This window comes from Balaenoptera physalus, assembly GCF_965194825.1.
Source record: "Balaenoptera physalus genome assembly, chromosome: 3".
NCBI lineage: Eukaryota > Metazoa > Chordata > Mammalia > Artiodactyla > Balaenopteridae > Balaenoptera > Balaenoptera physalus.
The window spans coordinates 59913000-59928293 of record NC_138890.1 but is presented as its reverse complement, the minus strand read 5'-3'; the positions used below and the strand labels follow the sequence as shown (position 1 = coordinate 59928293).

General features: G+C 38.4%; 1 protein-coding gene across 1 annotated transcript in view; it reads left to right on the top strand.

The window, feature by feature from the left end:
• Positions 1–1101: 1101 nt before the first annotated feature.
• The window catches only part of LOC309657111 (protocadherin alpha-1-like), a 49276-nt gene continuing 35083 nt past the window's right edge, over positions 1102–15294 (top strand). The window contains 1 exon segment of the mRNA XM_082454158.1: positions 1102–1612. The gene's annotated coding sequence lies outside the window, so the exon portion shown is untranslated.

Sequence of the window (15294 nt, the reverse complement as noted above, 5' to 3'; positions counted from 1 at the left end):
GGAAACACTGAATGTGTCTTTATCTACTGGTGCAAGGACTGGCTCAAAATTTCTCGTACAATATTCGTTGGCCAGCTGTGGACATATTAGTTGGTGCTTTCCTTGGCAGGATTATGTGTTCTACAGGTCCTTGGGTAAGAATCTACCCCAGTCAACTGGGTCCTTTTGTTCCCCCTGTCAGGGCAGGCTAGAGAATGTCTTAATGAGCTGAGTTCTTTCCGTGGTTCAGTATTCATTCTTCAGGCAGCTAATTCAACTTGGCTTCAAGCGATTTCCCTCTTTTTGGTACCGGTGGAACCTGACTTCTGGTCACCTCTACTAAAAGCAATTCTGAAGTCCATTTTCTCTAAGTTCTCTTGGGACTGGCAAGTGGTTTGAGTTTCCAAGGGGTCTGTCTAGGTCATGGCTGTTTGGAGGGGTTCAAGCTGGTGACTTAAAAAAAGCGGGGGGAGGAAGGAGAAGGGATGGAAATTTAGGACCCCGGGGCAATCCTAGAGAACTCCAAACTCTGGAAGAGAAGCTTTATTGATGTTTGTGGTCTTTCTAAAAATCCAAGGAAATTTTGCATTCTGGTTGAGTCATATGCCTGTGACCGGTCTACATGAGTTCGTTCATTCAGTGAGTGCTGAGATGCTGAACATGTTCTAGGCCCTGGTAGTATCTTCTGGGATAAGGCAACAAGGCCCCAAGTGTCATGGAATTTACATTCTGGTGGAATTGCCAATTAAAGTATTTAGGGAACAAAAAATCTGTATGGCTTCAGATGATTTTGTGACTTCAGGTGCTCCAGGGCCTCTCACATCTCTCCCATAACCTCCAAAAATTTAAATGTGAAGTCTTTAATTCAGCAATTCTACTCATATAAGTATGTGTCCTAAAAACAGACTTGCTTACGTGTACACATGCATACAAGGATGTTTACTGCAGCTATGTTTATAACAGACATTTAAAATAAAACCGGTACATTTATATTTGAGTATAATTCAGCCATTACAATATATATGAATTAGATCTAGTGTATGTACTGTCAAGATCTCCAACACATTCTGTTAAGTGTAACAGAACAATACCCAACAACCCAATCCCCAATAAGCCCACCCTTCACCCCCGCCAGTCAAAACTATGTTGTGTGTACAGTTAAATCCGTAGATTGAGGGAAAAAACTGGAGGGGTACACACTGAAATCGTAGTCATGGTTAACTGGAGAAAAGTAGGAATTGTGGCTGTTTACAGTATACATGCAGTGAATAGGGTGTTTTTGTGCAGTTTAGAATAATTTTTTAAAAATAGTAACAGAAGGAGTGACACTATATGACACCTGGGAACTGTGTAACACCTGGGAGAGGAGCTGTGGGGTTTAGCTGCAAAGTTCCAAGATAAGGCCTGATGTAACAATTAGCAGCTTGTAAAGATTCCACTGTCCTGACTCAAGGCACTATGAAAGCTGTTTAGATCACAGAGTGAGCGGCCCTGTGTGGTTGTCGGGGGAGCGTAGAGGCTGGACCAGAAGTCCAGAGACTGTGGTGGACCTGGTGACTGCCGCGGACCTGGTGACTGCCGCGTGGTAGGAGGGGATAAGCCCGGAAGCAACTGCGGAAGAGCTCACTAAGAGGTAGGGGAGACCTGGGTCCTTCTCACTGCTCTGTGTCCGCAGATGGGCACTCCGAGTGTCTGGATTGGGGGTGGGGGAGCACGCAAAATCAGCCCGGATCGTATCTACTCTGGTTAGTTTGTTGTGACGCAACCCTTTCTCAACAGTCAAGGGGATATAATCCACAGCTTTGACTCGGGCTGGCTATAGCTCAGCGGTTCCTTCGACTGCATTGTGATCGTAACTGCTCTCCCCAGAGTGGTTCGAGACCCGCGGGCGCTCTCCAGCCCTTTTGCCACTGTCCCAGCCTTCTTCATTTTCTCATTAATCCCTTTTGCTGTCCCAGCCTTCTTCATTTTCTCATTAATCCCTTTTGCTGTCCCAGCCTTCTTCATTTTCCTATTAATCCCTTTTGCTGTCCCAGCCTTCTTCATTTTCCCATTAATCCCTTTTGCTGTCCCAGCCTTCTTCATTTTCCCAGTGATCCCGCTTTGAGAAAGCATTTTGAGACTCCTCCCCTGACGAGAGCACCAAAGCGACCAGGTTTCCAGCGGGTGTTCAGCTCCCATTCGACTAGGAACCAGGGTTCCTTGGAGAAATGGCTGGTGCTAGGACGGGGGCAGGAAATACAGAGATGAACCCAGAGCATCTTGGATTCACCTAGTAGTTCCAGGAAGTAAGGAAGTGCTAAAAAACAACCTCCCCCCCCCCCAAAAAAAAACCACCCCACTTACTTTTAAAATTACTTTTGATGTTAAGTAATGTTTGCGTTTTTGTTCCAATGGTTATCAGTTATACTTGTATTTTTTCTAAGTCCTCAAATAACTTTTCCATAGGTGGGCTGTATTATTTCGTTTGTCAGCTCTATCTTGACTCGCTCCTATTACTTATATAACGATCAATTATTTTATTCCATTTTTCCCTTTCTCTCCTCCCTTCCAGTTTGAGTCATATTGTTTTTAGAAAACAATTTGCATACTCTTTTCCCAGCCTTGTCACCACCTTTATTTTACTTGCAGATCTACAACTTATTAGTATATTTAATACTCACCATCATGATGAGTATTAGTTGGATGAAACTCATTCTCTAGTAAATTCCTCAAACGAGGCTCCTGAGTACAGTATTCTGAGTTCTTGCATATTTAATACTGATTTTCTATAGCCTTGGTACTTAAAGGACAGATTGGCTGGATATAAAATCTTGGTTCTCATTTCTTTTCTTTTCCTTCCTAAATGACTTGGTCGTTTTGCCTGAGGCCCAGAGGATTTTTTTCTTTCAAATCTAATTGATTTTCTAAGATATCTCACAGTTGACCATTCCATATCAGTTTTCTTTGGTCCTTGGGAGACCCTTTCGATGTGTAGATTGAAGTTTTATTTCCAGGAAGTTTTCTTGAATATTACATCTGTTTCATTATTTTGTTTTTCTTCTACAGGGACTGTAATATATGCTGGATCTTCTTTGCCTCTCTATCTAGCACTTTCTCTCTGATCCTTCTTACTGATTTCTTGATTTTATTTTTATTTTCTTGGCTGTTTTAATTCCTTCCGTCAAAACCAGTTATTGTATTTTAAGTAAAATCTCTTCCCCTTGGACATCTTATAATTTAGTTTTTTTTTTTTTTCCTGAGGTGATTTTTCTTTTTGATCAGTTTCTTTTGATTTTGACTAACTCTTGTCTTATATCTTTTTGTTTTTTGTCCATTTTTGTTCTGAGTTATTTTTCTGATTCACAGTATTTTTTCATATCACCAAATGACTGTTTAAGGTTATTTAAATCAGGTTGGAGTTTTCTTGTCTCATGGTTAGTTTTGAAAAAAAAATGTATTCTCTTTTTTTGTTGTTTTTATATAATATTATACCTACTACTTTCTGTTCATTTTGAAACGTCTACTTTCCAGTTTCAGCAATTGCAAATGAGGCAGGCAGTTGGGTGTTTTATCAGGTTTCTTAGTTTGAGAGTGCCCTCTTCTGTTGGTAGAATGCAGTGCATTTTTTCCAAATAGAAGGCACTTTTTTGGGAGTGGAGCCCAGGTTGATGTGTCTTCTGATTTTGTGACTCTCTTTCATTTCTCTGGTAGTCTTCATCTTCACTCCTTGTTTCCTTCTTTCTCTTCACCATCAAGCCCTCAAGGGATACCTGCCCTTCAAATCATCTCTTTCCTCTGGACAAGATGCCTTTCAAAGATTTCCATTTCCAGTCTCATTTTCAAGAATTTCTTTTAGAGTCCTCAATTCCTTTCATCCACCAGGTCTCAGACCTATTGTCAGCATTTCTCCACTCAAGCTGGGACTCTTTCTGGTGGTGACTTTATCTGTCTTCCACCATTGGTAGGATTCTGCTGCTCTCTAATCTTCTTTACCATCTTGGCCTCTCTTCAGTAGCATGGCTTTGTAACCGGATCTGCTGATTTAGGTTGTATAGTTACCAGTTTATATATAAAATGAAGTTTATAATATTCTCTGTCTCCAAATTATGCTGCAGTCATAGGTGGTTTTATTAGTTTTGTTTGTTTGGGTTTTTTTTGCTGCACCAAATGGCTTACCGGAAACCCTAGTTCCCCAACCAGGGATTGAACCCGGCCCCCGGCAGTGAAAGCACCGAGTTCTAACCACTGGACCACCAGGGAATTCCCTAGCTTTCCTTTTTGTTCATTTGTTTGTTTTTAGGATGGGTGGAGAGATTCAAATTTAGGTGGCTGGCATTCTGCAGGAACCTGGAAGCCAGCTCATTTTTTCCTTAAACATTTTTTTCCTTCCAGTTTTATTGCGATATAATGGATATAGAGCACTGTATAAGGTTAAGGTGTACAGCATAATGATTTGACCTATGTACATCATGAAATGATTAGCACAATAAGTTTAGTGAACTTCTACATCTCATATAGATACAAAAATAAAAGAAAAGGGAAAAAAAAAGAAAAGGGAAACATTTTTTTCCTTGTGATGAGAACTATTAGGATTTACTCTCTTAGCAACTTTTATGTATAACATAAAGCAGTGTTAATTATATTTAACATGTTGTACATTACATCCCTAGTACTTATTTGTGTTATAACTGGAAGTTTGTGCTTTTGACTACCTTCATCCAATTCCCCTCACTCCACCCCTGCCTCTGGTAACTACAAACCTGACCTCTTTTTCTATGAGTTTTGTTTGTTTTTGAAGTATAATTACCTACAACACTATTTTATTTCCTGGCGCACAACATAGTGATTCAACATTTCTGTACATTACAGAAATGGTGGTTCTGTACACCACCACCATAAGTCTAGTTACCATCTGTCATTATACAAAGATATTATATTATTATTGACTATATTCCCCACACTAAACATTTCATACCTGTGACTCATTCATTTTGTAACTAGAAGTTTCTACCTCTTAATCTCACTAACCTATTTCCCTCATCCCCCTGCCCCACTCCCTTCTGGCAACCAGCTGTTTGTTCTCTGTATCTATGACTCTGTTTCTGTTTTGCTGTGTTTGTTCATTTGTTTTGCTTTTTAGATTCCACTTATAAATGAAATCATAGGTATTTATCTTTTTCTGTCTGACTTGTTTCACTTAGCATAGTACCCTCTAGATCCATCCATATTGTCACAAATGGCAAGATTTCATTCTTTTTATGGCTAGTAATATTCCTTTGCATATATATATATATATATATATATATATATCTCCACATCTTTTTGTCCATCTATCAATGGGCTCTTAGGTTGCTTCCATATCTTGCCTATTGTAAATAATGCTGCAGTGAACATAGGGGTGCATATATCTTTTTGAATTGGTAGGGTTTTTTTTTTTTTTTTGATAAATACCCAGGAATGGAATTGCTGGATCATATGGTAGTTCTGTTTTTAATTTTTTGAGGAACCTCCATACTATCTTCCATAGTGGCTGCACCAGTTTACATTCCAACCAGTAGTGCCCCAAAGTTCCCTTTTCTCCATATCCTCACCAGTATTTGTTTCCTGTTTTTTTTTTATAATAGCTATTGTAACAGATGTGAGGTGATATCTCATTATGGTTTTAATTTGCATTTCCCTGATGATTAGTGATGTTAAGCATGTTTTCATGTACATGTTGGCCATTTGCATATCTTCTGTGGAAAAATGCCTATTCAAGATATCTGCCCATTTTTAATTTTGTTTTTTTTAATGAGTTGTATGAACCACTTACCTATTTTGGATATTCACTCCTTATCAGATATATGGTTTGCAAATATTTTCTCCTATTCTGTAGGCTGCCGTTTCATTTTGTTGATTGTTTTTCTTGCTGTGCAGAAGCTTTTTAGTTTGATATAGTCCCACTTGTTGATTTTTGCTCTTGTTTGTGCTTTTGGTGTCATATCCAAAAAATCATTGCCAAGATCTATGTCAAGGAGTTTTTACCCTATGTTTTCTTCTCAGAGTTTAATGGTTTCATTGCTTACATTTAATCTCTTGGTCTACTTTGAGTTAATATATGTGAATAGTGTAAGAAAGGGGTCTAATTTCATTTTTTTGCAAGTGAATATCCAGTTTTCCCAGCCCCATTTATTGAAGATACTATCCTTTCCCCATTGAGTATTCGTCATTCCTTGTCAAAAGTTAGCTGACCATGTAAGTGTGGGTGTAATTCTGGGTTCTTAATTCTGTTCCATTGGTCTGTATGTTAGTTTTAATGCCAGTACCATACTGTTTTGATTACTATAGCTTTGTAATATAGTTTGAAATCAGGACTCATGATGCCTCCTGCTTTGTTATTTCTCTAGATTGCTTTCACTTTTGGGGTCTTTTGTTGTTCCATATGAATTCGGGGATTGTTTTTTCTATTTCTGTGAAAAATGCCATTGGAATTTTAATAAGGATTACATTGAATCTATAGGTGGCTCTGGGTAGTATAGACAACTTAAAACAAATTAACTCTTCCAATCTGTATTTCGATTTACAGTAAATCCCCTACATATGAACCTTCAAGTTGCGAACTTTCAAAGATGCGAACATGCGTTCGCATGTCCAATCACATAAATTAGTTCATGTGTCCGTTGTACATTGTCAAGTGCATGCATCCTCTACAAGTGGTTGTGCTTTTGTGTACTTTACTGTGCAGTAATGTATAGAGTATAGTAGTACAGTATCTTTATCTCAAGCCCAGGATGTCCGGAAGCAAGCAAAAAAGCAGCCGCGATGTAGCTGATAATGTACTGTACTTTTCAGAGTACTGTACTGTAAGATTAAAAATGTTTTCTTTTTTTTTTGTGTTTGTTTGTTTTTTATGTAATTTGTGTGAAAAGTACTATAAACCTATTACAGTAGGGTAGTATATAGCCAATTGTGTTAATTGGGTACCTAGGCTAACTTGTTGGACCTATGAACAAATTGGACTTACAAATGCGCTCTCGGAATGGAACTCATTCGTATGCAGGGCACTTACTGTATTTGTGTCTTCTTCTTTCTTCAGTTTCTTTCATCAGTGTCTTATAATTTTTAGTGTATAGGTCTTGTACTTCTTTAGTTAAATTTATTCCTAAGTATTTTATTGTTTTTGATCTTTTTTTTTAAAACTTTTTGGCCGCACCACGTAGTATGTGGGATCATAGTTCCCTGACTAGGGATCGAACCCACGCTCCCTGCATTGGAAGCACAGAGTCTTAACCGCTGGACCACCAGGGAAGTCCCTGACCCTATTTTAAATGGGATTTTTTCCTTTTTCATATAGTTTATTGTTAGTGTATAGAAATGCAACTGATTTTTTATGTTGATTTTGTATCCTGAAACTTTACTGAATTTGTTGATTAGTTCTAACAGTGTTTGAGTGGAGTCTTTAGGATTTTTTATATATAAGACCATGTCATCCACAGAGACAATTTTACTTCTTCTGTTCCAGTTTGGATGCGTTTTGTTTCTTTTTCTTGCCTAATTTCTCTGGCTGGACTCCAGTACTATGTTGAATAGGAATGGTGAGGGTGGGCACCCTTGTCTTGTTCCTCATCTTAGAGGGAAAGTTTTCACTCTTTCACCATTGAGTATGATGTTAGTTGTTGGCTTGTCATATATGGTTTTTATTATGTTGAAGTATGTTCCTTCTATACTCAATTTGCTGAGAGTTTTTATCTTGAAAATATATTGAATTTTTTCAAAAATTTTTTGCATCTATTGAGATGATCACATTGTCTTTCATTCATTTTATATAGAGTGTCACATTTATTGATTTGCATATGACGAACTGTCTTTTCATCCCAGGGGTACATCCCACTGGACTTTTTTTTTTTTTTTTCATGCCTCTTGGCTTGTGGGATCTTACTTAGTTCCCTAACCAGGGATCGAACCCACACCCTCAGCAGTGAAACCACAGGTCCTAACCACTGGACCGCCAGGGAATTCCCCCACTTGATCCTTTTAATGTGCTGTTCAATTTGATTTGTTAGTACTTTGTTGAGCAGTTTTGCATCTGTATTCATCAGGGATATTGGCCTGTAGTTTTGGGGTTTTTTTAAAACATCTTTATTGGAGTATAATTGCTTTACAACGGTGTGTTAGTTTCTGCTGTATAACAAAGTGAATCAGCTCTACATATACGTATATCCCCATTTCTCCTCCCTCTTGCGTCTCCCTCCCACCCTCGCTATCCCACCCCTCTAGGTGGACACAAAGCACCAAGCTGATCTCCCTGTGCCATGTGGCTGCTTCCCACTAGCTATCTATTTTACATTTGGTAGTGCATATATGTCGAGGCCACTCTCTCACTTTGTCCCAGCTTACCCTTCCCCCTCCCTGTGTCCTCAAGTCCATTCTCTGCATCTGCATCTTTATTCCTGTCCTGCCCCTAGGTTCTTCACAACCTTTTTTTTTTTTTTTTTAAGATTCCATATATATGTGTTAGCATATGGTATTTGTTTTTCTCTTTCTGACTTACTTCACTCTGTATGACAGACTCTAGGTCCATCCACCTCACTACAAATAACTCAATTTCGTTTCTTTTTATGACTGAGTAATATTCCATTGTATATATATGCCACATCTTCTTTATCCATTCATCTGTCAGTGGACACTTAGGTTGCTTCCATGTCCTGACTATTGTAAATAGTGCTGCAATGAACATTGTGGTACATGACTCTTTTTGAATTATGGTTTTCTCAGGGTATATGCCCAGTAGTGGTATTGCTGGGTCATATGGTAGTTCTATTTTTAGTTTTTTAGGGAACCTCCATACTATTCTCCATAGTGGCTGTATCAATTTACATTCCCACCAACAGTACAAGAGGGTTGCCTTTTCTCCACACCCTCTCTAGCACTTATTGTTTGTAGATTTTCTGATGATGGCCATTCTGACCGGTGTGAGATGATACCTCATTGTAGTTTTGATTTGCATTTCTCTAATGATTAGTGATGTTGAGCATCCTTTCATGTGTTTGTTGGCAATCTGTATATCTTCTTTGGAGAAATGTCTATTTAGGCCTTCTGCCCATTTTTGGATTGGGTTGTTTGTTTTTCTGATATTGAGCTGCATGAGCTGCTTGTATATTTCAGAGATTAATCCTTTGTCAGTTGCTTCATTTGCAAATATTTTCTCTCATTCTGAAGGTTGTCTTTTCGTCTTGTTTATGGTTTCCTTTGCTGTGCCAAAGCTTTGAAGTTTCATTAGTTCCCATTTGTTTATTTTTGTTTTTATTTCCATTTCTCTAGGAGGTGGGCCAAAAAGGATTTGCTGTGATTTATGTCATAGAGCATTCTGCCTATGTTTCCCTCTAAGAGTTTTATAGTGTCTGGCCTTACATTTAGGTCTTTAATCCATTTTGAGTTTATTTTTGTGTATGGTGTTAGGGAGTGTTCTGATTTCATTCTTTTACATGTAGCTGTCCAGTTTTCCCAGCACCACTTATTGAAGAGGCTGTCTTTCCTCCATTGTATACTCTTGCCTCCTTTATCAAAGATAAGGTGACCATATGTGCATGGGTTTACCTCTGGGCTTTCTATCCTGTTCCATTGATCTATATTTCTGTTTTTGTGCCAGTAGCATACTGTCTTGATTACTGTAGCTTTGTAGTATAGTCTGAAGTCAGGGAGCCTGATTCCTCCATCCATTTTTCTTTCTCAGTATTGCTTTGGCTATTCAGGGTCTTTTGTGTTTCCATACAAATTGTGCAATTTTTTGTTCTAGTTCTGTGAAAGATGCCATTGGTAGTTTGATAGGGATTGCATTGAATCTGTAGATTGCCTTGGGTAGTATAGTCATTTTCACAATTGATTCTTCCAATCCAAGAACATGGTATATCTCTCCATCTGTTTGTGTCAGCTTTAATTTCTTTCATCAGTGTCTTATAGTTTTCTGCATACAGGTCTTTTGTCTCCTTAGGTAGGTTTATTCCTAGGTATTTTATTCGTTTTGTTGCAATGGTAAACGGGAGTGTTTTCTTAATTTCACTTTCAGATTTTTCATCATTAGTATATAGGAATGCAAGAGATTTCTGTGCATTAATTTTGTATCCTGCTACTTTCACAAGTTCATTGATTAGCTCTAGTAGTTTTCTGGTAGCATCTTTAGGATTCTCTATGTATAGTATCATGTCATCTGCAAACAGTGACAGCTTTACTTCTTTTCCAATTTGGATTCCTTTTATTTCTTTTTCTTCTCTGATTGCTGTGGCTAAAACTTCCAAAACTATGTTGAATAATGGTGGTGAGACTGGGCAACCTTGTCTTGTTCCTGATCTTAGAGGAAATGGTTTCAGTTTTTCATCATTGAGAATGATGTTGGCTGTGGGTTTGTCATATATGGCCTTTATTATGTTGAGGTAGGTTCCCTCTATGGCTACTTTCTGGAGAGTTTTTTTTAATCATAAATAGGTGTTGAATTTTGTCAAAAGCTTTTTCTGAATCTATTGAGATGATCATATGGTTTTTATCCTTCAATTTGTTAATATGGTGTATCACATTGGTTGATTTGCATATATTGAAGAATCCTTGAATTCCTGGGATAAACCCCACTTGATCATGGTGTATGATCCTTTTAATGTGCTGTTGGATTCTGTTTGCTAGTATTTTGTTGAGGATTTTTGCATCTGTGTTCATCAGAGATATTGGCCTGTAGTTTTCTTTTTTTGTGACATTTTTGTCTGGTTTTGGTATCAGGGTGATGGTGGCCTCGTAGAATGAGTTTGGGAGTGTTCCTCCATCTGCTATATTTTGGAAGAGTTTGAGAAAGACAGGTGTTAGTTCTTCTCTGAATGTTTGATAGAATTCGCCTGTGAAGCCATCTGGTCCTGGGCTTTTGCTTGTTGGAAGATTTTAAATCACAGTCTCAATTTCAGTGCTTGTGATTGGTCTGTTTATATTTTCTATTTCTTCCTGGTTCAGTCTCGGAAGGTTGTGCTTTTCTAAGAATTTGTCCATTTCTTCCAGGTTGTCCATTTTACTGGCATATAGTTGCTTGTAGTAATCTCTCATGATCCTTTGTATTTCTGCAGTGTCAGTTGTTATTTCTCCTTTTTCATTTCTAATTCTATTGATTTGAGTCTTCTCCCTTTTTATCTTGATGAGTCTGGCTAATGGTTTATCAATTTTGTTTATCTTCCCAAAGAGCTAGCTTTTAGTTTTATTGCTCTTTGCTGTTGCTTCCTTCATTTCTTTTTCATTTATTTCTGATCTGATCTTTATGATTTACTTCCTTCTGCTAACTTTGGGTTATTTTTGTTCTTCTTTCTCTAATTGCTTTAGGTGTAAGGTTAGGTTGTTTATTTGAGATTTTTCTTGTTTCTTGAGGTAGGATTTGATTGCTATAAACCTCCTTCTTAGAACTGCTTTTGCTGCATCCCGTAGGTTTTGGGTCATCATGTTTTCATTGTCATTTGTTTCTAGGTATTTTTTGATTTCTTCAGTGATCTCTTGGTTATTTAGTAGCGTGTTGTTTAGCCTCCATGTGTTTGTATATTTTTACAGTTTTTTTTTCCTGTAAATGATGTCTAGTCTCATAGCGCTGTGGTTGGAAAAGATATTGATATGATTTCAATTTTCTTAAATTTACCAAGGCTTGATTTGTGATCCAATATATGGTCTCTCCTGGAGAATGTTCCATGAGAACTTGAGAAGAAAGTGTATTCTGTTGTTTTTGGATGGAATGTCCTATAAATATCAATTAAGTCCATCTTCCTTAATGTATCATTTAAAGCTTGTGTTTCCTTATTTATTTTTATTTTGGATGATCTGTCCATTGGTGAAAGTGGGGTGTTAAAGTCCCCTACTATTATTGTGTTACTGTCGATTTCCCCTTTTATGACTGTTAACATTTGCCTTATGTATTGAGGTGCTCCTCTGTTGGGTGCATAAATATTTACAATTGTTATATCTTCTTCTTGGATTGATCCTTTGATCATTATGTAGTGTCCTTTGTCTCCTGTAATAGTTTTTATTTTAAAGTCTATTTTGTTTGATATGAGAATTGCTACTCCAGCTTTCTTTTGATTTCCATTTGCATGGAATATCTTTTTCCATCCCCTCACTTTCTGTATGTGTCCCTAGGTCTGAAGTGGGTCTCTTATAGACATCATATGTACGGGTCTTGTTTTTGTATCCATTCAGCCAGTCTATGTTTTTTGGTTGGGGCATTTAATCCATTTACATTTAAGGTAATTATCGATATGTATGTTCCTATTACCATTTTCTTAATTGTTTTGGGTTTGTTTTTGTAGGTCTTTTCCTTCTCTGTGTTTCCTGCCTAGAGAAATTCCTTTAGCATTTGTTGTAAAGCTGCTTTGGTGGTGCTGAATTCTCTTAACTTTTGCTTATCTGTAAAGCTTTTAATTTCTCCATTGAATCTGAATGAGATCCTTGCTGGGTAGAGCAATCTTGGTTGTAGGTTTTTCCCTTTCATCATTTTAAATATGTCCTGCCACTCCCTTCTGGCTTGCAGAGTTTCTGCTGAAAAATCAGCTGTTAACCTTATGGGGATTCCCTTCTATGTTATTTGTTGCTTTTACCTTGCTGCTTATAATATTTTTTCTTTGTATTTAATTTTTGATAGTTTGATTAATATGTGTCTCAGTGTGTTTCTCTTTGGGTTTATCCTGTATGGTACTCTCTGTGCTTCCTGGACTTGATTAACTATTTCCTTTCCCATGTTGGGGAAGTTTTTGATTGTAATCTCTTCAAATATTTTCTCAGACACGTTCTTTTTCTCTTCTTCTTCTGGGACCCCTATAATTCAAATGTTGGTGCATTTAATGTTGTTCCAGAGACCTCTGAGACTGTCATCAATTCTTTTCATTCTTTTTTCTTTATTCTGCTCCCTGGCAGTTATTTCCACCATTTTATCTTCCAGCTCACTTATCCGTTCTTCTGCCTCAGTTATTCTGTTATTGATTCCCTCTAGAGTATTTTTAATTTTAGTAATTGTGTTGTTCATCACTGTTTGTTTGCTCTTTAGTTCTTCTAGATCCTTGTTAAATGTTTCTTGTGTTTTCTCCATTCTGTTTCCAAGATTTTGGATCATCTTTACTATTATTACTCTGAATTCTTTTTCAGGTAGGTTGCCTATTTCGTTTTAATTTATTTGGTCTTGTAGGTTTTTAACCTTGCTTCTTCATCTGTAGCATACGTTTTTTCGTTTCTTTTTTTTTTTTTTGATGGGTGGTGCTGTATTCCTGTCTTACTGGTTGTTTGGCCTGAGATGTCCAGTACTGGAGTTTGCAGGCAGTTGGATAGAGCCCGGTCTTGGTGCTGAGATGAGGACCTCTGGGAGGCCTCACTCCAATTGATATTCCCTGGGGTCTGAGGATCTCTGTTAGTCCAGCAGTTTGGACTTGGAGCTCCCACCACAGGTGCTCGGGCCTGACCTCCGGCCTGGGAACCAAGATCCTTTAAGCTTCGTGGCATGCTTAAAAAAAAAAAAAAAAAAAAGGAAGAAAGAAAAAAAAAAAAGGAGCAGTACAATATCAAAGAATAAAAAACAAAATAAAATTAGAAAGATAAAATATATATTAGGAAAAATAAAACTATAATTGAAACAACTAAAACAAGGTAAAATAAAACCACAACAGAAAAAAGAAACAAAAAAGGGGGGGGGGAACAAGCCAAAAGGAGAGATCACTAACGAACTATAAAGAATAAAATAAAATTAGAAAAATAAAAGATTTATTAGGAAAAATAAAAATATAAAAGAATCAACAGCAATGAATCAACAAGGTAAAACAGAACCCCAATGTAAAATAGGAAAAAAGAAAATAAAATGCCTTGGCTATGGGGGTGGAGTCTGGGGGGTTGTGGAATTTAGTCAGGAGTGGGGTTTAGGGTGGGGCAGGACCTAGGCTGGTGGGGGCGGTGATGTTTGAGCGTGGGGTGGGGCCTAGGCAGGGCAACGTTCAAGCATGGGGCAGGGCCTCTGCTTAGGACCTGTGCACAGAAGGGGAGAGGCAGCAGGTTGAAAGGAGGGTCTCTGGAGTGTGGAGTTCCGGAGTTTGGAGGTAGGGCCCTGAGTGAGGGTGTGTGGGTGGAGTTTAGGCCCAGCTTGTTGGAGGGGCTCTCCGAGTGCAGAGGTAGGGCCCTGGGTGAGGGTGTAGGGGTGGGGCTTGGGCTCTGTGTGGCAGGAGGGAGGCTCTGGGGCAGAGGATTAGGCCCAGGAGCCCAACAGGCTTCCTGGTGCCTAAATGGACAGGGAACGCACTGGCCCTGTTTCCTTCCATTCCTTCACGCCCCTCCCCCACCATCTCCCCCAGGGTCTCCCCAGTTGCTGCTGAACCGCTAACTGTGGGTGGCTCCCACTGGGTGTAGGAACTCCTCCCCTCCCCCAGCAACCCCTCAGGGGTGCTGGTCTGGAGGTCCAGCCTTTACTTTTGCTCCCCCTTCCCTCCCTCCCACTCCCTCAGGACCCACATGGCTGGAGGGGGCCTCCGTGGGCAGATGATCAGGCCCGGGATCTCAGCAGGTTCCTGGGGGCCCAAATGGGCAGGGGAAACCTGGCCACACTCCCTTTTGATCTTCTGCCCTCCCAATGGTCCCCAATTTCCCCCTTTGTGTGTGGGATCCCTTAACTGGATTTAAAAAGTTCTAAAGGGATAAAGGCTAGAATGTTAACAGTGGTTAACTCTGGAGAAGGAAGTAGAAATTGACAAAATAAATTTTGTCAATAAAATTTTCCTCTCTGTATTAATTTATATCTTGTTTATTTTCAAGAAGCAGATAAAATTTAAATTAATTGAAATATTTTAAAAATAGAGGCAGAAAAAATTAACTATTGCTCTCAACCATCATGTGTAGTCTCTGGACCTTCAGTGTAGAATAGTGGTCTATTATATTTACCCAGATACTTAACACTTCTTTTACTTTTACTTCTTTTCTGATGTTCCAAATTTCTCTCTGGTATAATTTCCTTCCATCTGAAGAACTTTCTTCAGCATTTCTTTTAGAGCAGGTCTAATGGCATTGAAATCTCTTAGTTTTTCTTCATCTAATAATGTCTTTATATCACCTTCCTTCTTGAAGAATATTTTTGCTGGGTACTGGAATGTGGGTTGAAAGTTCTTTTCTTACAGTGCTTTAAAGTGTTTCACTTCCTTCTGACCTCCATTGTTTCTGATTAGAAATCCACAGCCACTTAATAGTTGTTCACCTAAGTAAAATACACTGTTTTCTCTAATTGCTTTCAGGTTGGTTTATTTGCTTGTTTTTCCCTTCAGTTTGATAATGATGTGTCCGGGAATGTATTTCTTTGAGCTTATTCCATTT